We start from the raw sequence: 22,565 nt of genomic DNA on the forward strand, positions 1-22,565 counted from the left end.
ATGATGCAATTTTATAAAATAAATGATGCAATTCTACCTATTTTGCCATGGGGCTATAGAGGAAATTGTTTTCAGCTTTACCGATAATTTCCTGCAATTCTACACATTTAGCCATGACTTATGCCATGTTAATGATATTTGTGTGATGAGTGACTAACAAAATCAATGGTGGCCCCCTGGAAGTTTGTGGCCCCCTCGAAGTCAGTGCCCCTGGGCTCGTCCCATGCATACCCATTCAGTATTCACTATGATTACTTCAAGTTTGATATCTGGCTAGACTAATTTACCAATCTTTTTTTTTTTTTTAGCTGACATGGCTAAGTCTTGAGTGACTGCAGTTTCTCTTGTTATGTCAGTCACTGACCGAGGCACAACCACATGTAGAAATTGCTAATTGTATTTGAATATTCTAACTCTCGGGATCTCAACTGGCCTACCCAATGTCGTGACCCACCATTAACATGTCCCGTCGCGACCCATACTTTAAGAAAGGTTGGGGTAGGTGTTTGGTTGTCTCTTACTGGGCAGTGAGTCACATGGAAGGGCTTAGAAACAAGAACAAGGGTCCGGTAGGGGGTAAAGGAAGAATGTGGTTTTATTAAACATCCCAATTAACAAGAGCGCTCCGGTTGGGGGTAAAGAAAGATTATGGTTGGGTTTTATAAGTGGGATGTTTCAATCAGCTCCTTTAAATTCCAGTCAGAGGGCTGGTGCCTGTAGTGTCACGACATGGTTTTCAGAGCAGGTGATTAGCTTGCAGGGCTGAGGTTGTGCGTCTGCTGTTACATGGTGTTTTGTTTGGTAATTCACATGGACGGTGTCATGTTGATGTTGTTCCATTAGGACAGCAGAGGGAATGAGCCTGATTAGAACTCTCTTCCAGTTTCAGTATCTTAGTTAGCCTGGTCCCAGATCTGGTCATAGGAGTTGGCAAGACAGCACAAACAGATCTGGGACCAGGCTATATCTTCGTAGTGTGTTCTGTTTTTCATGGGGATTTGTATGTTAGCCAGCAGGTGAAATTAGGTCAAAAAGTCCTCATCGTCTAGCTGGTAAAGCCTGCATAATCAGCCCCACTCCACCCCACACCAGGCCCAATGGCCTCCAGTTGCATAACTTTGTACTATGAAGTTGTTTTGTCTTCAGCTTCAGGGCAATTACAGGAATCTAGACCCACACAGCCACACTACACTTCATTGCCTCCTACCTATTTGTTCAACAACAACAACAACAGCAATGCAGTAGCAGGAGTGACAGTCCTTACTAAACTAGCACAGGGCAGGGCAACATGATCAGAGTTGCTGATCTGGCCTGGGTAGGTTTCCCAGTAGAGGCACTGGGGACATGAGGGTTGTTTGTGCCCCTTCCTCTATCTGACAGGAACAGTTAGAGGATGAGGCCAGTCTGATACGGTTATCTGTTTATGGCATGAGATAAGGCTGCCCGAATCGGATCACTGACCCGCCTCTCACCCACAACAGGCCCTCCTCCTAACAAGGGGCTGCCAGGCGAGTCACATATCATTCTGAGTAATCCTAAAAGATACCATTAGCAGGTCTGTACTTCTGCAACACAGGTTTTCCAGCAACTGTACAAAGTAAGAACAAATCTGGCAATTTATTGCAACGCAGAAATTGTTTTTAGTGTGATCTGGTTCATATAATTCATTTTATTAATTTTAATGTATGTTTTAGAACGATATTCCAAATGCCTGTGTCGCTCAAATCAAGTTTTTATTTGTCCACTTGTTCTCATGTTGTTTTTTTGGTCTTGTCTCCTTCTCTCCTTCTGCTGTGACTTTGCACGTTTCTATTTACACACACCAAGCTCCTCCCAGTCCCTGCCACTCAGAACAACAAAGATGAAAGATTACTTCTTCCTCTCTGAAAACAAGCTGTTTCAATTCGCTATATGTATTTGAGTTTTTGTCCAACAGAATCGCTCATATGGACACCAAAACACATTGAGACATTTTTAGTGATGCACCGATGTTACGTTTATGACCGATATCCGTTATTTTCCTTGCCCAAAAAACCGATACCAATATTTAACATTTTAGCGCCCTTTTAAGCATTCTAGTACAGTTAAATAGTTAACACACACATGGATGCAGCAGTCTAAGGCACTGCATCTCAGTGCAAGAAGCATCACTACAGTCCCTGGTTCGAATCCAGGCCTTATCACGTCCGGCCGTGATTGGGAGTCCCATAGGGTGGCGAACAATTGGCCCAGTGTTGTCCGGGTTTGGCCGGGGTAGGCCATCATTGTAAATAAGAATTTGTTCTTAACTGACTTGCCTAGTCAAATAAAGGTTACACACACACCACACTGACCAAAAAGTTATTTTGTTGGCATTTACGCATGTCCCCATTACCAGTAAAACATAATCAAAACCTATTTCTTTCACTAACTTGCTGTGCTGTTTCGTTGTTCATTTGTTTAGTCGTTTCATTCTCAACCAGGATTTCTATGGAACGCCTTTTGGGTCTTCGCATGTCAAACAAAATTACACTATTTGATGTGCCAAATAAGCTTGTTGACCAACCGGGACCTAAATATGACTGCAAGTCACATAATTTAATGCTTTCATACATTTTTTTTTTACGTAGTTATTACACATTGATTACACTATCACTCGTATTTCATATGTCAGAACGATCCATCGATACGTATGCTATGATGCTGGTAAAGCTAGCTAGCTCATGGATGCAAACAATGTTCTTCCCCAAAAACATAGCAAAATGACAATCTAGGTTTCATCATCTAAAATAACCCTAATTTATAAGACAGTTCGTATTTGATTAATGGTGGTCGGACCCATCTATGTGAAGCTAGCCACAATAAGGATTAGCCACAATAGTGGACTTTGTGTTTAGCCTTCAGAATAAAGGTATGGCATAATTATATTTGTATTCATTTGCATCACTGTCAATGACACACTTTTATTTTGAAGGCAAACCGCTATTATGCCTAATCCTTATTGTGGCTAGCTTCACAACACAAGGTACAGTCGAGCCTCACTAGCCAGATGAAGCTAGCTGGCTGCTTATAACGTTAGCTTTGGGCAACAGGGTTAAGTAGCTGGCTAGCTATTTATTTTCTTGAACTGAAGATCAATTTCTATAGGCGAACAACAAGTGGCTACCTAGCTAATACTTACTCTCTAGGATTCTGAAATCATTGCTAAGAATAATGAAAATGACTGCAGTTTCTACTGGTCATTGTTTTCAGGCTGGTTGTATTGGTGCTAGCTAGCTACAAAGTAAAGCTAGCTACCCCAGAAGTTGCAGTCAAACAAATTATACTTTATTACCAATGCGGTATTGTAAACACATCGTTCGTGGCCGGTGCTTGTTTACAGACTTTATTTGTACAGCTTTGACAGTGCTACTGTATGTTTTTTGACGCTCAAAGACCCAAACAGCATTCAATACTATGTATGTCGTGAAGCTAATAGCAGTGACGCTATTACTGTGTAACTCCGGTAGGGCAGCATCTGAAAAATAGTGCACTTGGTAGTGTGTACCGGTGCTCGACCAGTCGCGAAAGCCAACATCACCCATGACAGAGAACGGTTGATTGTCAAGGGCAATGAATTCCATTATCTTGGCTTTAATGGATTTCGCCTTTGAATTGTCTCGCTGAAATTGTCTTACCTTTCAAATGACTGCTCGACTTGTTGACTGCTTGATCCACACACAATTTTACGTGGCGTCATTACGTCATGTACCTACATTATATAGATATGCATGGTGGCTTTGACATCGGTTTTTAGCATCGACGTTAAACTAGACATCGGCCAATACCGATGTTGGCATTTTTTGCTAATATCGGCCTATTCCGATATGTTCACCGATTTTGTATTTTTTTATTATTATTATTTTTTTTTATTGTGCATCCATAATATTTAGGCTATGTTTTCATAACAATTAAACTTTTCTACCATGTTGGATCTATTTGCCAGCTAACAATTTCCTGGCTACTCACTAGCACGTGAGATTGTTTGAGACCTTGTGGTGTTAATTTTCTATCATGCCTGCGACAAGAAGTTGATCGTTAGTGGTGCAATGGATCACAAAACTCAAAGTTCGGATCGGATCACGGTTTGGAGTCAAGGATCTGATAATTTTCCGGATCAGCAAAGAAAAAGAAGGGAGACAACTTTGCTTTCCGTTTATTACTTAAAGAACACTTAAAGCAAGGAACTTTTCAATGTTTAAATAAAATCTTAAAGTAAAATATTCAATACTCAATCGTTAAATTAAAGCAATAGGAGGCATGATACCTTCTTCCTTTGAACAATAGTGAATGAAAAAATAGCCTGTGTCCACATCATCAAAGGAAAGCAAAGCAGACCTGAGCTTATAACTTCAAATTATTTTTCAAACAGATTAGGATGTCTACATTGTCTGGGGAGAGGGTAGACCTCTTTGCAGTCACTATGTCCCCTGCCGTGGAGAACACCCTCTCGCTAGGAACTGAAGTGCCAGGCACACCCAGGTGACATCTTGCCACCTTGGCAATGTGAGGTTATTTACACTCATTGGTTTTCCACCATGCCAGTGGATCACCATCCACTGGAATTGCCGCTTGCTGCCTTGTAGGATGCCACCTCCCCTTTGGTGTTGGCAAACGTCTTCCCTGTGTCCTTGTTTGCGAAGGTCTCCCCGACAATCTCCTTCATGGCCTAATTATTTTGTGGAGGAGATGCCTCTGAGTCTGTTCCTGTCGGCTCTTTTTTATTAAACATGTTTTTATTTCACCTTTATTTAACCAGGTAGGCTAGTTGAGAACAAGTTCTCATTTGCAACTGTGACCTGGCCAAGATAAAGCAAAGCAGTTTGACACATACAACAACAGAGTTACACATGGAATAAACAAACATACAGTAGAAAAAGTCTATACACAGTATGTGCAAATGAGGTAGGATAAGGGAGGTAAGGCAATAAATAGGCCATGGTGGCGAACTAATTACAATATAGCAATTAAACACTGGGATGGTAGATGTGCAGAAGATGAATGTGCAAGTAGAGATCCTGGGGTGCAAAGGAGCAAGATAAATAAATACAGTATGAGGTAGTTGGATGGGCTATTTACAGATGGGCTATGTGCAGTGATCTGTGAGCTGCTCTGACAGCTGGTGCTTAAAGTTAGTGAGGGAGATATGAGTCTCCAGCTTCAGTGATTTTTGCAGTTCGTTCCATTGGCAGCAGAGAACTGGAAGGAAAGGCGGCCAAAGGAAGAATTGGCTTTGGGGGTGACAAGTGAGATGTAACTGCTGGAGCGCATGACAAAACGGATGGCACTGTGATAGACTGCATCCAATTTGTTGAGTAGAGTGTTGGAGGCTATTTTGTAAATGACATCACCGAAGTCGAGGATCGGTAGGATGGTCAGTTTTACGAGGGTATGTTTGGCAGCATGAGTGAAGGATGCTTTGTTGTGAAATAGGAAGCCGATTCTAGATTTAATTTTGGATTGGAGATGCTTAATGTGAGTCTGGAAGGAGAGTTTACAGTCTAACCAGACACCTAGGTATTTGTAGTTGTCCACATATTCTAAGTCAGAACCGTCCAGAGTAGTGATGCTGGACGGGTGGGCAGGTGCGGGCAGCGATCGGTTGAATAGCATGCATTTAGTTTTACTTGCATTTAAGAGCAGTTGGAGGCCACGGAAGGAGAGTTGTATGGCATTGAAGCTCGTCTGGAGGTTAGTTAAGTGTCCAAAGAAGGGCCAGAGATATACAGAATGGTGTCGTCTGCGTAGAGGTGGATCAGGGAATCACCAGCAGCAAGAGCGACATCATTGATGTATACAGAGAAGAGAGTCGGCCTGAGAATTGAACCCTGTGGCACCCCCATAGGCTCTGTGCCTTGACCCTGCAGAAAAAAATGACTTGATCTATTAAACTAACAAATTATTTATTTTCATATTTCATGGAACTATAATTGTGGCAATAACATTTAATAAAAGCCATTATTATTCCAAATAAAAAATGGGTGATTCTAATAGCAATAGCATAGACTAAGATTTGACTGCAGTATATTAAGTAATTCACTCATTATTTAATTTGTTTACCTCTTCAGTGGCAACAATCTCAGTGGTGAGATCACTGTATGTCCTCCGGTGTAGGGCAGGGTCTAGGTGAGACAGAGACTTGAACCTTGGATCCAGTGCAGTAGATCTATGAAGGTAGTCCTGTACATTAGGGGGTATTTGGGGTTCAGGTCCTCTCTAATGGCAGCCTTGACATCTCTAGTGATGGTACTGTCTTCCTCACTTGGGGCCATGGATTGTAGAATTCTTGTTTTCAGAGGTAGGATCATGGAAACAGATGGTGCAGTTTCAGTGCTCAATAGGGTTGTAACTGTTTTGAGGGGTTTGAGCACCTGGAGGACCTCCCCTGCCACTTTCACATCATCAGACAAGGTGAGGATGTCTTTATTTATTTTTTCAGGGTCTTGTCTGTCAGTGCAGAGTATACAGTTGCCTGCTGCTCAAGATGGCGCTTCAACATGTCATAAGTGGATTTCCATCTTGTGACACCGTGTATGAGCTTGTGGGTCAGTAGCTGTAGCATTTCTTGCTTGGTGTTAAGCACATGAGCGGCTGTTGTGCATCGGTGGAAAAAGGAAACCACCTTCCTGATCCTCCCAAGGAGGCGGTCCATCTGGTTCACTGAGATTCCCCTTTGGGATGCTAAATTGATCACATGTGCAAAGCAAGCTATCTGTGGCCCCAGCATCTATCACTGCATTTACTTGGTTCTTGGCATTATCTGTGGTGGTTGGGATGTTGCTGTTGCTAGCTTCCACTCTGCTACTGCTCCTAGCAGTACCTGCGCCGGATTTGTGCCTGTGACTCTCATCGAGGGGGCGTGTCTGTAGCACCGGACTTCATCTCCCACTCCTCTGTGGTGTAGTGAACAGTCACGTAGCTTTCTGTTGCCCTGGAGGTCCACTCCTCTGTGGTGTAGTGAACAGTCACGTAGCTTTCTGTTGCCCTGGAGGTCCACTCCTCTGTGGTGTAGTGAGCAGTCATAGTCACGTAGTTTTCTGTTGCCCTGGAGGTCCACCCGTCTGTGGTGAGGGCAACAGAGGATGCCTTGGATAATTTGTTGACAATTTTGATATTTTCCTGTTCATAAAGATCTGGCACAATCTTCATACTGAAGTGGGTGTGCGAGGGGATTTCGTAGCATGGCTCAAGCACTTTCACCATATTTTTAAACCCTTTGTTTTCCACAACAGAATATGGCCTCATGTCTGCAGCGATAAACATCCCAATAGATTTGGTGATGACTTTAGTCCGGTCTGATTCTGCAGCAAAGGGCTGCTTAAATGCCGCGGTGAGAAGTTTGTCTCTTAGCTGAGTTGTCTCCCGTCACTGACACACCAGGGTGATGACGCTTTAAATGTGTGGCCATGTGTAACCGATGTGAAATGGCTAGTTAGTTAGCGGTGGTGCGCGCTAATAGCATTTCAATCAGTGACGTCACTCGCTCTGAGACTTGAAGTAGGGTTTCCCCTTGCGTTGCAAGGGCCGCGGCTTTTGTGGCGCGATGGGTAACGATGCTTCGTGGGGTGTCAGTTGTTGATGTGTGCAAGGGTCCCTGGTTCGAGCCCGGGTTGGGGCGAAGAGAGGGACGGAACCTACACTGTTACACATGCTCGATGTATTTCCATGATCATACGGCTTTCTTGTGGCACAATGCCTATACACTGTAATGGTGTTGTCCACCACCCTTCTTCCGTCATCATATTTGACAGGGATGCCAAAATGCTCCCATACATGAGACTTAAATAAAGCAGGAGGCTTTTCCAGTTCTTCAGCTCCTCAGCTAGCCATGCCTGTCACTGCTCTTTTTTTCTTCATTGACTTTTGCAACGCGAGCATCCAGGATTGATTCGTTGGGATTTAACATGCCCCGTTCACGTGAACAGTAGACACAACTGCTTTTAAAAAAATTATCAAATCAACCTTCAGGATTCAAAGTATAACACAGCACACATCTGTCTTGTCTATCTTTTCACTGCAACTCTGCATCGAGATTTAGGGAATTATTACTTTAAAAAGTAACAGCGGCAGTAAAAACTGTATTTCACACTATGATGGTTAAACTTTGAAATTGATCCGCGGTTCACATGCATGCCGAACCGTGGGAGGTAACGGATCAACTACGGTCCGTTACACCACTAGTGAATGTGCATTATGCATGGTTCTGGTTCAATGTGTAACAAAAAGGGCATTTTGATAGATTGACTTGAAAGCCAAATCAGTGACTACATTTTTCTTTTTAAAACAAGGTTAAAGTATGTTGATAAAATAATGTCATTATTAGTGGGTCTTAATATTTGTGGAAGGCTCATATTTAGCCTATGTATAATATCACAAGGTCTGAATTCGTTAGATTTTTGCTGACTGTTTGAAATGCAATGTATTTTACCTTTTTTTAGAAATATTTATTTATTTCACTAGGCAAATCAGTTAAGAATAAATTCTTATTTTCAATGACGGCCTAGGAACAGTGGGTTAACTGCCTTGTTCAGGGGCAGAATGACAGATTTTTACCTTGTCAGCTCGGGGATTCGCTCTTGCAACCTTTCTGTTACTAGTCCAATGCTCCAACCACTAGGCTACCTACCACCCCATGAACATCAAGCTGGCAGGGTTGAGACACAAGATGATGGATATATTACAATATAGATTTTTTTTATTATTTTATTTTCTAATTAATCACAAAAGACTGAGTTGGCCTGGCTGGCTGTGATCCTGGTCGTGAGTTCAGTGTCTGAGAGTTTGTTTTCTGACAACCGTGAAAGTCTGCGAAAACAGCAGGTGATTTGTTGTAGGCCCTGCTTAGTTACTAAAATGTGACTCGCTTGGATGTGGTTGGGTCAAAGGGTGTCTTTAGTTGAATTTCACCAGCCTTTTTGCTTTCCTGGTCTCAAATCTGCATCCTGGACATTGTGGGATGCTAATTTTGGTGTGCCATATATCAAATACCCCAAGTCCATTGGTCATCACTCCCGGGGTGAGAGACTGAGGTACTGTTCCACTATCATTTCTTAACAAGAACATAAACTGAGCGTGACCAAAACAACATTCTTCTGGTTTTTCGAGGTCAATGTTTTTGTTTACTTTAGTTTGAAGATAAGGCGCTGGCTGTGGAAAGTTTTGCATGAGAAGATTTTATTATTTTGTTTTGCCCTTTGTAATCTTATCCCTGGATGTAATGAGAAGTATGAAAGAGCTTAGTGTGTCATGGCTGTTGTGTTCTCAAGTGATAAAGCGGTTGGTTATCTGAGCCGACAGGGAGCTAGTGTTTCTGTGGGCCTGATTGAGCAGTCAGTGGCTCAGCCTGAGCCTCAGATCAGAGCAGTGCTGACCCAGCACTGACTGCAGGGCTGGGTGAGGTGCAGCAGAGGCAAACTGGGCAGAGAGAGAGAGAGAGAGCGAGCAAGAGCTAGTGAGGTGAGTGGTGGTCGGTGCTATGGCACTTTGCCGTAACCTGCTTAGTTTATCATCAGCAGCACCTCTCAATGGCATGTGTGGGTCCCATGTGGCTCAGTTGGTAGAGCATGGCGCATGCAACACCAGGATTGTGGGTTCGATTCCCACGGGAGACCAGAACAAAAAAGTAAGAACATCTATGCATCTCACTACTGTAAGTCGCTCTGGATAAGATTTAAATGACAAAAAATGTGTTGTGTTAGAGAGAGCTAATCAGAATATAGGCTTTTATACAGCCTAACCCTCTGGTCCTGTTAGAGACCATTGTTGCTGAAAGTGAATGGTACCACCATGCCTTGAGATTTGGAAATTACGTTATTGTTGTAAAAAGGGCTTGGGATTCTGTTGTGAAAGGGGGTCTGAAGGCTAGGATAAATTGTGACCTTCACAGGGTAATCTCTTGCATGTCAGTCAATGGCTGTTTGTTTCCAAGTCAGAAAAAGTGGCAGATTCTTTCTCTATTTTTGCTGATAGCGACAGTCAGAGAGGCTTGAGGACAGCAGCCATAGGAGCCAGGCTGGAGGAAATACAGCAATATAAAACTTGAAGTATTAGCAACGGTTGTCACTCAGTCAGAGCAGTAAAATCCAACTGTCACTTCTTGTTTGACCTCCACTTTAAACAAGTCCCTCCGCAGATGCACTGAGCTGAATTGCTATTCCAGACAGGCGTTGTGTTCTGTCTGACACCTGCATTGTCCAAATGCCAGTAACCAGTCAGAGACTGAGCCCTCTGTACACAGACTGGTGGATTTAGCAGCCAGCGCCTGTCTGCTCTGCACTGCCTGCTGAATTGGGCTACTGCCTGAAATACTGCCTGAAATCAGCACCGGGGTGAAATGCCCTGCACTAGTTTTAATACCATATAGAGCACGTGTCAAACTCATTCTACAGAGGGCCGTGTGTCTGTGGGTTTTCGCTTCATCCTTGTACTTGATTGATGAATTAAGTTCACTAATTAGTAAGGAACTCCCCTCACCTGGTTGTCTAGGTCAGTGGTTCCCATACTTAAAAAAAAAATGTTTTTAAAGGAACTTAGTCCGGCTTTAAACTTACTCTTGAAAGTTGAAATGGTAGATTGCACAGGGTACAATTTCAAAATTAGGTAGTGCATCATCAGTTCCTCTTGTCATGTCAGTCATTGCATACCTTAGAGAACTATTTATAACTTGTCAAAAATGTCCAGATCAACTAGCCCATGTCAGCTAATGTTTTTTAGCCCATAAATATTGTTGTAATTTTTTTTGTCACTTAAATGTCACATGTATAGAATTGCAAGAAGATTAGCTTTAAACTGCTACATTTTCTTTGCACTCCATGACAAAATGGGTAGAATTGCAGGAATTAAGCTTTAAACCTGCAAAATTCTCTCCACCAATAAGAGGGGTGTGAACAGTTTGTGTCATGAACAGTGCTTGTGCCCATAGAAATAGACGGGGCTTGCGCAGGTGGGGTGCGGGATGATCCCCAATGCTGGAATAGGGGCCCCAGGTGGATAAAGAACCCCTGGTCTAGGTCTTAATTGAAAGGAAAAACCCTCGGCCCTCCATGGAATGAGTTTGACACCCCTGCTATAGAGGTAGTAAACAAGGGTGCTGCTCAGTGCTCAGCTCAAACCAGCTTAGCGTATGTTGTTTATGTCTCCTCTAGTCCCATGTTTTTGTCCTCTTCAGCTGGCTGCATTTCCTGGAGTGTGTGTGTGTGAACAGTGCAGGGCTGATGATGGTGTTTCTGCAGGAGGGAGTTTGGCTGGCTGTAATCACAGTTCATAGTCAGTGTTGATGTAGTCCACTAGGTTAGGCAGTATGACATGAATACCAGAGAATCCAGCCATGGAAATCACCCAGGGAACTACGGCAGTCAATATTCAATTTATTCTGAATCGAGTCACGGCAAGCAATCGGATGTGTTCAAGTAGTGTCATTTCCATATTAGAAAGTGTTTTAGGTCATACGCTTTATCTCTTCCCAGGATTTGGGCATAAGAATGCATTATGTGATGTGCCGTCTCAATCTGCCACGCTATTTCAGTCTTACTGGAGTTGTTTTGCTTGTCAGAAGGTTAGGCTAGGCTGCATTTTCCTCACTAACCACCACACCTATGAGCCACCTTTTTTTTGTAGCATGAATTATCTTTACAGATAGGACTATAAAGAGCACTCTTTTAACCTCCTAGCTTGGTCCTACATCCTTTGAAAAGGGCTTTTGCTTCCTGTTTTAGCAGCACAATGCCACCTGTATAGGGTTAAAATGGGGTCAGTGCTCTTGTAAGAGAGTCTCTTGTCAGTGACCTCCTTTATTGTGAGGATTTGGTTGCAATGGAGCTGTGGAGTGACACAGAACATGCCACAGGGAAGAAAAGCAGCAGCCTCGTTTTGTTTTGACTCCCTTTGTCTGAAATCTTTCAGTGATCAATGATTGGCGGATCTCTTGCCATTTCCCTCCTTTGTCTGCGGTTGTCGAGCTCTGGAGTGAATTATGAAATTCCATTACGTCCGGCTAGTGTGTGTGTGTGTGTGTGTGTGTGTGTGTGTGTATAGCCTACATGTATTCCTATTAAAGGGGGGGGGGGGTTACAAAGGATGCATTGAATTGAAGCAAGAATGTTAACTTCTATCATGTAGTTGTGTAGAGGCTGCTGCACATCCTTTTTTATTACTCACATTGTGAAAAATGGCCCCAGAACAGAAGTACTTTCACTTCATTCAGCTGCAGATTGCCGTGGATTGAGATGGAAGCTTGCTGGAATTTGAAAGGCTGGAGCCACATTTTAAAGTGCTTGTGCAAGCCTGACTGTGTGTGTGTGTGTGCGCTCAGTCAAAGGGAATCACCCGTCTTCCTGTATTTGACAATCCAGGGTTTCGTGGCACGGGTTGACCAGGCCGTCGTGTCAGCTTTCTGTAATGAATCGTAAATTGCCCCCCTGCTCTCACCCCATCAGGGACCAGGGGCCTGGCCCTCATTTGTCAAGGTGCGTGCGCACAAAAAATACTCTAAACATTGTGTGCTCCAGTTTTCCCGCAAGGTTAGTATTTATCCATTTTGAACTTTACTAGAAAGTGTGTATCTCCACCAAATCTCAAACCGTGCCTGCACAAAACTTCTAGTAGGTTGATCAACTGAATTGCAAGGAAATAGGCTTATTCTTACTTTGAGGTAAATGGCAGGTGTTTGATGCACAGGAATTATAACAATGGTAAGCTAATAAAATCATCAAAACGTAGGCCTAATGATAAAACGGATGCATTTGCCATTGGTAAGGGAATCGCACAGCAACATGTCGTCTAATGTATATTTAACTTTTATTATAAAGGCTTTAATCATATTGAAGAAAATGTCCTTTTCTGACTTAACTGCTTTTAAATTATTACCGCTACACAACAAATAGTAGGAGCTTGACGTAGCCTATTTAATTTCAGAGCCAATATGAAGGCAAGAGATGGATGCACAATCATGTATTGATAAACAAAATATTGGACAATTAGTATTTTGCATTGACGTGTGGGCTGTAGCATTTACTTTTCAATTGTTTGAAAGGACAACCAATCTTGCAGAATGCGCGGCCAAGGTTAGGCACTCGCAGGGCTGCATGCATTTTTTGCTTGGAAAATTTACAACATTCTACCCACAACTCTACAGAAATATGTGATCAAATTTGCCATTGTGCTTTATTTTAGGAACAGTCTTGGCCCAGTTCCAACATCTCCAAATCGTACAGCAAATGAGGGTGTTTTACCAATAAAAGGTGATTTGAGGGTGTTTTCCAGCGGGATTGTAGCGCTCGTTCACGACCACACAAATATAATAAGGCTCTGATTTATCAATGAAAACGTGTATACGTTGCGTGCAACAGTTTGATACATCCCAATAATTTAATCTCCACATCCTAGAATCTCCACATACGCCAGAATTTAGTAAGACATTTACGCACGGTTGATAAATGAGGCCCCAAATAAGGTCTAGCTACATCAACACCACCAGCTGACCAGGGATGGAGGAGAGTGGATACCGGAGAACATTCAAAATGTTAATTGCTGTCTTCTCTCTCACCACCACCATCTCTCACCCATCTCCATTACTGTGTATATATATTACACCCACCCGTTCAAAAGTTTGGGGTCACTTAGAATTTTTTTTGAAAGAAAAAAAAAAAGTTACGAAAAAAAGTCAATTAAAATAACATCAAATTGATCAGAAATACAGTGTAGACATTGTTAATGCCTTATGTTTAATGGAATATCTACATAGGCGTACAGAGGCCCATTATCAGCAACCATCACCCCTGTGTTCCAATGGCACGTTGTTAGCTAATCCAAGTTGATCATTTTAAAAGGCTAATTGATCATTAGAAAACCCTTTTGCAATTATGTTAGCACAGCTGAGAACTGTTGTTCTGATTTAAGAAGCAATAAAACTGTCCTTCTTTAGACTAGTTGAGTATCTAAAGCGTCAGCATTTGTGGGTTCGATTACAGGCTCAAAATGGCCAGAAACAAAGACCTTCCTTCCTGAAACTTGTCAGTCTGTTCTTGTTCTGAGAAAGGAAGGCTATTCCATGCGAGAAATTGCCAAGAAACTGAAGGTCTCGTACAACGCTCTGTACTACTCCCTTCACAGAACAGCACAAACTGGCTCTAAGCAGAATAGAAGAGGAGTGGGAGGCCCCGGTGCACAACTGAGCAAGAGGACAAGTACATTAGTGTCTAGTTTGAGAAACAGACGCCTCAGAAGTCCTCAACTGGCAGCTTCATTAAATAGTACCCGCAAAACACCCGTCTAAATGTCAACAGTGAAGAGGCGAATCCGGGATGCTGGCCTTCTAGGCAGAGTTGCAAAGAAAAAGACATATCTTAGACTGACATATAAAAAATAAAAGATTAAGATGGGCAAAATAACACAGACACTGGACAGAGGAAGATTGGGGGAAAAAGTGTTAAGGACAGACAAATCTAAGTTTGAGGTGTTCGGATCACAAAGAAGAACATTGAGACGCAGAAAAAATGAACGGAGGCCAGAGGCGTGCTTGACGCCATCTGTCAAGCATGGTGGAGGCAATGTGATGGTCTGGGGGTGCTTTGGTGGTGGTAAAGTGGGAGATTTGTACAGGGTAAAAGGGATCTTGAAGAAGGAAGGAAATCACTCCATTTTGCAACGCCATGCCATACCCTGTGGACGGTGCTTAATTGGAGCCAATTTCCTACTACAACAGGACAATGACCCAAAACACAGCTCCAAACTATGCACAAACTATTTAGGGAAGCAGTCAGCTGGTATTCTGTCTATAATGGCGTGGCCAGCACAGTCACCGGATCTCATCCCTATTGAGCTGTTGTGGGAGCAGCTTGACCGTATGGTACATAAGTGCCCATCAATCCAATTTGTGGGAGGTGCTTCAGGAAGCATGGGGTAAAATCTCTTCAGATTACAACAAATTGACTTCGAGAATGCGAAAAGTCTGCAAGGCTGTAATTGCTGTGAATGGAGGATTCTTTGACAAAAGCTAAGTTTGATGGACACAATTATTAATTACATTAAAAATCATTATTTATAACCTTGTCAATATCTTAACTATTTCCTATTCATTTTGGAACTCATTTCATGTATGTTTTCTTAGAAATGTCCAGGTTTTCCAAGTGACCCAAAACTTTTGAATGGTTGTGTGTGTATAAACTCAGCAAAAAAAATAAACGTCCTCTCACTGTCAACTGCGTTTTATTTTCAGCAAACTTAACATGTGTAAATATTTGTATGAACATAAGATTCAACAACTGAGACATAAACTGCACAAGTTCCACAGACGTGTCTAACAGAAATGGAATCAAAATTAAAAGTAACAGTCAGTATCTGGTGTGGCCACCAGCTGCATTAAGTACTGCAGTGCATCTTCTCCTCATGGACTGCAGATTTGCCAGTGTTTGCTGTGAGATGTTACCCCACTCTTCCACCAAGGCACCTGCAAGTTCCCAGACATTTCTGGGGGGAATGGCCCTAGCCCTCACCCTCCGATCCAACAGGTCCCAGACGTGCTCAATGGGATTGAGATCCGGGCTTTTCGCTGGCCATGGCAGAACACTGAAATTCCTGTCTTGCAGGAAATCACGCACAGAAGGAGCAGTATGGCTGGTGGCATTGTCATGCTGGAGGGTCATCTCAGGATGAGCCGACAGGAAGGGTACCACATGAGGGAGGAGGATGTCTTACCTGTAACGCACAGCATTGAGATTGCCTGCAATGACAACAAGCTCAGTCCGATGATGCTGTGACACACCACCCCAGACCATGACAGACCCGACAGACTCGTCAGTGAAGAGCACTTTTTGCCAGTCCTGTCTGGTCCAGTGATGGTGTCACTGTTCTCAGCCTGACCACTCACAAAATCTCCTGCTGTTTTTCGCCCAGAGACTGGAGAGACGTCATTCCACTTTCTGGCGCCTTCTGAGAGCCATTGGAAGCCTTAGAAAATGTCACGTTACAGCAGAGATGCTGTATATTCGATAGAGATGCCGCAGAAGGAGAACAAATTGTCAGACAGGGCATTTCCTGTATGGAATCTTCTCAGGTTTTGGCCTGCCATATGAGTTCTGTTATACTCACAGACACCATTCAAACAGTTTTAGAAGCGTTAGTGTTTTCTATACAAATCTACTAATTCTATGCATATTCTCGTTTCTGGGCAAGAGTAGTAACCAGTTTAAATCGGGTACGTTTTTTATCCGGCCGTGCAAATACTGCCCCCTAGCCCCAACAGGTTAACAAACTAGTTTTGGAAAGTCGGTTAGTACATCTATTTTGCATGACACAAGTAATTTTTTCAACAATTGTTTACAGACAGATTATTTCACTTATAATTCACTGTATCACAATTCCAGTGGGTCAGAAGTTTACATACACTAAGTTGACTGTGCCTTTAAACAGCTTGGAAATTTCACAAATGATGTCATAGCTTTAGAAGCTTCTGATAGGCTAATTGACATCATTTGAGTCAATTGGAGGTGGACCTGTGGATGTATTTCAAGGCCTACCTTCAAACTCAGTGCCTCTTTGATTTTCCCATTATGTCAAGCAAAAGGACCTTGTGAAGATGCTGGAGGAAACGGGTACAAAAGTATCTATATCCACAGTAAAACCAGTCCTGTATCGACATAACCTGAAAGGCTGCTCAGCAAGGAAGAAGCCACTGCTCCAAAACCGGCATTAAAAAAGCCAGACTACAGTTTGCAACTGCACATGGGGACAAAGATCATACTTTTTGTAGAAATTTCCTCTGTTCTGATGAAACTAAAATAGAACTGTTTGTCGAAAATAATCATCGTTAGGTTTGGAGAAAAAAGGGGGAGGCTTGCAAGCCGAAGAACACCATCTCAACCGTGAAGCACGAGGGTGGCAGCATCAATATGTGGCGGCGCTTTGCTGCAGGAGGGACTGGTGCACTTCACAAAATAGATGTTATCTTGAGGGAGGAAAATTATGTGGATATATTGAAGCAACAGCTCAAGACATTAGTCAAGAAGTTAAAGCTTGTCCGCAAATTGGTCTTCCAAATGGACAATGACCCCAAGCATACTTCCAAAGTTGTGGCAAAATGGCTTAAGGACAACAAAGTCAAGGGATTTGAGTGGCCATCACAAAGCCCTAACCTCAATCCTATAGAAAATTTGTGGGCAGAACTGAAAAAGCGTGTGCGAGCAAGGTCTACAAACCTGACTGTTACACCAGCTCTGTCAGGAGGATTGGGCCAAAATTCACCTAACATCTTGTGGAAGGCTACCCAAAAAGTTTGACCCAAGATAACCTCTCTGGGCTAGGCGGGACGAAATCGTCCCACCTACGCAACAGCCAGTGTAATCCCGTGGCGCGATTTTCAAATACCTTAGAATTGCTATTACTTCAATTTCTCAAACATATGACTATTTTACAGCATTTGAAAGACAAGTCTCTCATCTGATGAAGATCATCAAAGGTTAGTGCTGCATTTAGCTGTGGTTTTGTTTTTTGTGACATTATATGCTAGCTTGAAAAATGGGTGTCTGATTATTTCTGGCTGGGTACTCTGCTGACATAATCTAATGTTTTGCTTTCGCTGTAAAGCCTTTTTGAAATCGGACAGTGTGGTTAGATTAACGAGAGTCTTGTCTTTAAAATGCTGTAAAATATTCCTATGTTTGAAAAATGGAAGTTTTCGGATTTTAGAGGAGTTTGTATTTCGCGCCACGCCCATCATTGCATATTGGAGCAGGTGTTCTGCTAGCGGAACATCTAGATGTAAGAGGTTAAGCTTTATACAGAAATACATTTCTATCACGTTAACATCAGTACATAGCCTCTCAACATATTCCAAATAGCTTTAATCTTATTAAATAATTGTATACAGCCATTTAGATGTAAGTCTCATAGCTGAGGCTATTATATAAACATTATTATGGTAATATGGCAATATTGTCTCTGAGTATCACAAAATTGTACCAAGCGGACCAGTTCGTAGCTGGATTCTTAACCGATCTTTTATACCTTCTCCAGAACATAAATGTCGTTCGGTTCCCCAATTCTGTGAGTTGGAAGAATTCCTTTGTCTCTCTATGAAACCCCTCTCTGTCTCAAAACTGGGCCATAAGGCAGGACGGTCTCCTTTGGAATTTTACGACCCCTCTCACCACAGCAGTGTCAGAAGTATAGAGGTCGGTGGATGGTGCATAGAAAAGGCCTGGTGCAGAGGGAGGGGGTTCAACTGTGTTCTCTGTACCCAGAGAGAGGGCAACGTCATGACAATAGTCACCAAGAAAACAATTGGTAACACACTACGCCGTGAAGGACTGAAATCCTGCAGCGCCCGCAAGGTCCCCCTGCTCAAGAAAGCACATATACAGTGGGGCAAAAAAGTATTTAGTCAGCTACCAATTGTGCAAGTTCTCCCACTTAAAAAGATGAGAGGCCTGTAATTTTCATCATAGGTACACGTCAACTATGACAGACAAAATGAGAAAAAAAAATACAGAAAATCACATTGTAGGATTTTTTATTAATTTATTTGCAAATTAAGGTGGAAAATAAGTATTTGGTCACCTACAAACAAGCAAGATTTCTGGCTCTCACAGACCTGTAACTCCACTATGGCCAAGACCAAAGAGCTGTCAAAGGACACCAGAAACAAAATTATAGACCTGCACCAGGCTGGGAAGACTGAATCTGCAATAGCTAAGCAGCTTGTTTTGAAGAAATCAACTGTGGGAGCAATTATTAGGAAATGTAAGACATACAAGACCACTGATAATCTCCCTCGATCTGGGGCTCCACGCAAGATCTCACCCCGTGGGGTCAAAATGATCACAAGAACGGTGAGCAAAAATCCCAGAACCACACGGGGGGACCTAGTGAATGACCTGCAGAGAGCTGGGACCAAAGTAACAAAGCCTACCATCAGTAACACACTACGCCGCCAGGGACTCAAATCCTGCAGTGCCAGACGTGTCCCCCTGCTTAACCTGTTAGGGCTAGGGGGCAGTATTGACACGGCTGGATAAAAAACATACCCGATTTAATCTGGTTACCACTCCTACCCAGTAACTAGAATATGGATAGAAAACACCCTAAAGTTTCTAAAACTGTTTGAATGGTGTCTGTGAGTATAACAGAACTCAAATGGCAGGTCAAAACCTGAGAGATTCCTTTACAGGAAGTGGCCTGTCTGACCATTTCTTGAACTTCTTTTCTATCTTTTACTAAGGATCTCTGCTCTAACGTGACACTTCCTACGTCGTCCATAGGCGCTCAGAGCCCGGGAAAAACCTGAATGTCGTCATCCCAGCCCCAGGCTGAAACACATTATCGCCTTTCTCAAGTGGCCGATCAAGGGACTCTGGGCTTAGGCGCGTGACCTGACCGCCCCCGTCTTTGTGATTTTTTTTTTCCTCTGTTTGCCGAAAAGGAGATTCCCGGTCGGAATATTATCTCTTTTCTACGAGAAAAATGGCATAAATTTATTTTAAACAGCGGTTGACATGCTTCGAAGTACGGTAATGGAATATTTAGAATTTTTTTTGTCACGAATTGCGCCATGCGCCCGACCCTTCTTTACCATTTCGGATAGTGTCTGGAACGCACGAACAAAACGCCGCTATTCGGATATAACGATGGATTATTTTGGACCAAACCAACATTTGTTATTGAAGTAGCAGTCCTGGGAGTGCATTCTGACGAAGACAACAAAAGGTAATCAAACTTTTATAATAGTAAATATGATTGTGGTGAGTGCTAAACTTGCCGGGTGTCTAAATAGCTAGCCCGTGATGCCTGGGCTATGTACTTAGAATATTGCAAAATGTGCTTTCACCAAAAAGCTATTTTAAAATCGGACATATCGAGTGCATAGAGGAGGTCTGTATCTATAATTCTTAAAATAATTGTTATGCTTTTTGTGAACGTTTATCGTGAGTAATTTAGTAAAATGTTAGCGAATTCCCCGGAAGTATGCTAGTTCTGAACGTCACATGCTAATGTAAAAAGCTGGTTTTTGATATAAATATGAACTTGATTGAACAAAACATGCATGTATTGTATAACATAATGTCCTAGGGTTGTCATCTGATGAAGATCATCAAAGGTGAGTGCTGCATTTAGCTGTCTTCTGGGTTTTTGTGACATTATATGCTAGCTTGAAAAATGGGTGTCTGATTATTTCTGGCTTGGTACTCTGCTGACATAATCTAATGTTTTGCTTTCGTTGTAAAGCCTTTTTGAAATCGGACAGTGTGGTTAGATTAACGAGAGTCTTGTCTTTAAATAGCTGTAAAATAGTCATATGTTTGAGAAATTGAAGTAATAGGATTTTTAAGGTTTTGAAAATCGCGCCACAGGCTTCAAGTGGCTGTTACGTAGGTGGGACGAATTCGTCCCGCCTAGCCCAGAGAGGTTAAGCCAATACATGTCCAGGCCCGTCTGAAGTTTGCTAGAGAGCATTTGGATGATCCAGAAGAGGATTGGGAGAATGTCATATGGTCAGATGAAACCAAAATACAACTTTTTGATAATAATTCAACTCGTCGTGTTTGGAGGACAAAGAATGCTGAGTTGCATCCAAAGAACACCATACCTACTGTGAAGCATGGGGGTGGAAACATCATGCTTTGGGGCTGTTTTTCTGCAAAGGGACCAGGATGACTGATCCGTGTAAAGGAAAGAAGGAATGGGACCATGTATCGTGAGATTTTGAGTGAAAACCTCCTTCCATCAGCAAGGGCATTGAAGATGAAACGTGGCTGGGTCTTTCAGCATGACAATGATCCCAAACACACCGCCCGGGCAACGAAGGAGTGGCTTCGTAAGAAGCCTTTCAAGGTCCTGGAGTGGCCTAGCCAGTCTCCAGATCTCAACCCCATAGAAAATCTTTGGAGGGAGTTGAAAGTCTGTTGCCCAGCGACAGCCCCAAAACATCACTGCTCTAGAGGAGATCTGCATGGAGGAATGGGCCAAAATACCAGCAACAGTGTGTGAAAACCTTGTGAAGACTTACAGAAAACGTTTGACCTGTGTCATTGCCAACAAAGGGTATATAACACAGTATTGAGAAACAATCCCCACTATCCCCATCCCCACCGTCAAACATGGAGGTGGAAACATTATGCTTTGGGGGTGTTTTTATGCTAATGGGACAGGACAACTTCACCGGATCAAAGGGATGATGGACGGGGCCATGTACCATCAAATCTTGGGTGAAAACCTCCTTCCCTCAGCCAGGGCATTGAAAATGGGTCATGGATGGGTATTCCAGCATGACAATGACCCAAAACACACGGCCAAGGCAACAAAGGAGTGGCTCAAGAAGAAGCACATTAAGGTCCTGGAGTGGCCTAGCCAGTCTCCAGACCTTAATCCCATAGAAAATCTGTGGAGGGAGCTGAAGGTTTGAGTTGCCAAATGTCAGCCTCGAAACCTTAATGACTTGGAGAAGATCTGCAAAGAGGAGTGGGACAAAATCCCTTCTGAGATGTGTGCAAACCTGGTGGCCAACCACAAGAAACGTCTGAACTCTGTGATTGCCAACAAGGGTTTTGCCACCAAGTACTAAGTCATGTTTAGCAGAGGGATCAAATACTTATTTCCCTCATTAAAATGCAAATCATTTTATAACATTTTTGACATGCGTTTTTCTGGATTTTTTTTCTTGTTATTCTGTCTCTCACTGTTCAAATAAACCTACCATTAAAATTATAGACTGATCATTTCTTTGTCAGTGGGCAAACGTACAAAATCAGCAGGGGATCAAATACTTTTTTCCCTCACTGTATACATGTTAGTGATGCACCGATATTACGTTTTTGGCCGATACCGATATCCATTATTTTCCTTGCCGAAAAAAAAAAATAAAAAATATATATTTACAATTTCTGCGGCCTTTAAGCATTCGAGTACAGTTAAATTGTTTACACACGCACATGGCACTGCATCTCAGTGCAAGAGGCGTCACTACACTCCCTAGTTCGAATCCAGGCTGTATCACACCCGGCTGTGATTGGGAGTCCCATAGAGCGGCGCACATTTGGCCCAGCATCGTCTGGGTTTGGCCGGTGTAGGCCGTCATTGTAAATAAGAATGTGTTCTTAACTGACTTTCCTAGTTAAATAAAGGTTACACACCACACTGACCAAAAAGTAATTTTTTGGGCATTTACGTATGTCCCCATTACCAGTAAAACATAGACAAAACCTGTTTGTTTCACTTATTTGCTGTGTTTTGTTGTTCATTTGTTCTGTAGTTTCATTCTCAACCAGGATTTCTTATGAACGCTGTTTGGGTCTTTGCGTGTCAAAAAAGAGGCACATCAAATGGGCTTGTTGACCAATCAGGACCTGAATATGACTGCACGTCACATATTTTAACACGTTCATTAATTTTTTACATAGTTATTACACGATCACTCGTATTTCATATGTCACAACGATCCATCGATACGTATGCTATGATGCTGGTAAAGTTGTCTTGCGCACTCTGTGCCAGTCTTAAAAAAAGCTAGGTTGCTCATGGATGCAAACAATGTTCTTCCCCAGAAACATAGCAAAACG

General features: G+C 42.6%; 1 protein-coding gene across 11 annotated transcripts in view; it reads left to right on the plus strand.

Moving 5' to 3' along the window:
- Positions 1–22,565, plus strand: part of LOC106567988 (protein FAM222B-like) — an 83,243-nt gene that overhangs the window by 15,517 nt on the left and 45,161 nt on the right. For 2 of the 11 annotated variants that reach the window (XM_045693559.2, XM_082960351.1), the window contains exon 1: positions 9,345–9,474. The exons of 7 other annotated variants lie outside the window; for them this stretch is intronic. The gene's annotated coding sequence lies outside the window, so the exon portion shown is untranslated. 2 more of the 11 variants (XM_082960350.1, XM_014137948.3) reach the window with 1 other exon arrangement.

This window comes from Salmo salar, chromosome 13 (genome assembly GCF_965601325.2).
Source record: "Salmo salar chromosome 13, fSalSal1, whole genome shotgun sequence".
NCBI classification, from domain to species: domain Eukaryota; kingdom Metazoa; phylum Chordata; class Actinopteri; order Salmoniformes; family Salmonidae; genus Salmo; species Salmo salar.